The 2,998-nt window shown below is 32.5% G+C and overlaps 1 long non-coding RNA gene across 1 annotated transcript; it reads left to right on the top strand.

Annotated features, from left to right (window-relative positions):
• The first annotated feature begins 547 nt into the window (after positions 1 to 547).
• On the top strand, positions 548 to 2,022 carry LOC107819017 (uncharacterized). Its single transcript, XR_012711304.1, has 2 exons — positions 548 to 972; positions 1,761 to 2,022. It is a non-coding gene; the product is annotated as an uncharacterized LOC107819017 (long non-coding RNA).
• Positions 2,023 to 2,998: the final 976 nt, after the last annotated feature.

Genomic DNA, 2,998 nt, shown 5'->3' with positions numbered 1-2,998 from the left:
TTCTTTGCACGAAAACTCTTCATGTTTTCGAGCAAAGAGGGGAACTGTGAACACCTAATTTTTGCACTATTTTAACACCTCCTAAAGTTATTAGTATTTTATTATTTTAATTATTTTTCTCAATTTTTGTGACTTTAATTGCATATTTCCTATCATAAAATACTAAAAAAAATAGTTCTTTCTTCATTTGTGCATTTTAAGAATTAACTAGTTGTTCAGTTGGTGAATTAATCTAGTTAATTGATCATTAGAATAAGTTATTTAATTAATTTATTTGTGTAAAATTAGTTTAATAAGTAGGATTAAGGAAGAAATTTGGCCAAATTTGAAAGAAAAAGTGTCCAAGAGTGCAAGATAAAGGGCTGCCATTGAAAGGGTCTGAAACTACGTAGTTTTGCCTCAAAACTACGTCGTTTCACTAAATGAAACAAGATCAAATCATACCCATCCATTCCATCTTGATCCAATGGATCTCATTCACTCTTGGCTTAGGTATTTAAAGCCTCAAAAATCTGAAAATTGTCCTCATTTTCACCCATAATTCTTTTCTCCTTCTTCTCTCTTCTCTCTCTCTTCACTCTCTCTTACGCCGCCCCAGCTCCGCCCACCGCCGCTGGCCGGAAATCGCCGCTGCCGGCGGACCACCTCCAAACACCTCCAAATTCACACCATGTAATCTCCACAACTTCGTCCTTCCATATCTCCAAACCAAATCCTTCAAAAATCCCTCAAACTCCTTGAATCTTAGATCTAGGAAACTTTCCTGTCACTTTTTTGCCCAAATTCTTGAAGCTCCAACCACTACCACCCCGCAATACTTACATCAATGGATAGAGCTCCTCCAAACCTAGCTATTGATGGCAATTTCACCATGAAAATCCGGCGATCAAAATCCGGCCAAATTCCGGCGACCTCCCCGAACACCCTCTTTTGGCATACCACCATTTTTTCGGCCACTTGAATTATAAAATGGTAAAAATCCTATTATTTTTCGTGGCTGATTTTTTATTTTATTTTTGTTTTTTCAGATCTTATTTTTGTCTATTATTCATTATTTTAGCATTAGTTTTTGAAGTTTGAAATGTCAAATTTTCTGTTTTTGCACTTGTTGAAGTAGTAAAATAGTTTTGTGTTGATAAAAGTGAGGTAGTGAAAAATACTTAAGAATATATGGTACTTGTTTGATTGTTTATTTACTACTTCAAGACTCTTTGAGTACAACACCCAAAAGTCAAATTGTTTGGTAAGAAAATGTAGACCTTTGGACAATGTTTGAATAAAAGTCTGTCTTTGAATAGTGGAGAGCAGATTTTATTTGAAATACTTGACAAGATTTGAACCAGAAAGTCTGGCATTTTGGATTTAAGAGCAGATTTTGTAGAAAAATCTATCAAAAAGATTGATTTTTAATTTTTTTGAAATAGCTGATTGTTTTGATATAAAAGGACACTCCATCTTACTGAAGGAGCTCTAGACACACAAAAAAGAAAAAAAATCAGTAGCTATAATATCCCTTAGCAGCTTTTGTGAGTTGATTCTTAAGTGAAAAACTTGTTTAAGGAAAATAGAGTAGTGTTGAAAGATTTTTCTGGAGTTACATAATTGTACTGTTTTGTTGGGGTATTTCTATTTTATTTTCTTGGGTTTGAATCTGCCGGTTGTCGCTGTCTTTTGCTATTGTTGCTGCCCGTTTAATTGTTTAGCTGTTGATTTTGGAAAGAGCTGACTCTGATGTATTTGTTCTTCTTTTTGCTGTCCAGGTAATTTTCGGACCATGTAAACTCATAAAATCGAGTTGGAATGAAAGATAATGAAGCTGGAAAATATTAGTGGCTTTATCCTTCTATTGTAATTCATTTTTATATGCTCTTGAATGTTTGATAATGTTATAACGATATGTTAGTTAATTAAATTGTGTTAAGCATCTTTAATTATTTTTATTTTTGCAAAGCATTAGATATAATTCCACTGGCATTTGGTTGTCTGAAAGGAGCATATATATTAAAATTTGAACCCTTGTAGCCATGTTTGTCCCTTTGTTGTCACCAAGCTAAGTTTTTATTATTATTATTATTATTATTATTATTATTATTATTATTATTATTATTATTATTATTATTATTATTATTATTATTATATTTTAGAGTCCCAATAATCTTTTTTTTATCTCTTAAAAAATACTTATTTAGTAAGGTAGTTAAGTTGTAGATTAGAAAGACAATCTGTAAACTTATTTTTGTAAGTAGTTGGCTACGGATTGCAAATAGCAAGATATGGCTAAATCTGTAACATAGCTTTAAAGGCCATATCTGCAGATTTAAAGGGCATATCTGCAGATTTAAAGTCCAAAAGCATATAGGCTTTTGAATTTTGTCTTGGACATGAGCCCATTTGACTCCATCAACCCAATAGTGGGCTCATTTAATGTCAAGACAAGCCCACATCTTACTAGTTTTAAGCAATGTCAATTGATAATTTTCTCTCATTACTCTCATCTTTTAAATTAGTACTCATAACAATAATTTTCTCTCATTAGTTAAGTTGTAGATTATTATTCAAATATTTTCTTTATTTTTTTTAAATAAATAAAAACGGACATAAGAAAAGCATAAAAATCAAATAAACCACAGTTTATCCAAGTTTAATTCAAGCCAAATGTAGTCAATTAAGCGACGTGCTAGAACCACGGGACTCAGGGAATGCCTTACACCTTCTCCCCGGTCAACAGAATTCCTTACCCAAACTTTGTTTTCGCAGACCAATAATAATAGAGTCAAACCTTCCTTTGAATAGAGATTCAAATAAAAGGTGACTTGGAACACCAGTAGAAATCAATTCCAAGTGGCGACTATGTAAATAAAATAATCCCTACTTCAAATTTGTCACTTTAATTGGAAAAGCTCTTTAACCCACAATCCATAACATTTTACACTTATCTCTTGGAGGGGTAAAAAGGGGTGTGACAGATTTGGCATCAGTGTAGGTTCTTGGAGCCACA

The sequence above is a fragment of the Nicotiana tabacum genome, chromosome 1 (assembly GCF_000715075.1).
Source record: "Nicotiana tabacum cultivar K326 chromosome 1, ASM71507v2, whole genome shotgun sequence".
NCBI lineage: Eukaryota > Viridiplantae > Streptophyta > Magnoliopsida > Solanales > Solanaceae > Nicotiana > Nicotiana tabacum.
This window is presented reverse-complemented; position numbering and strand designations above follow the sequence as displayed.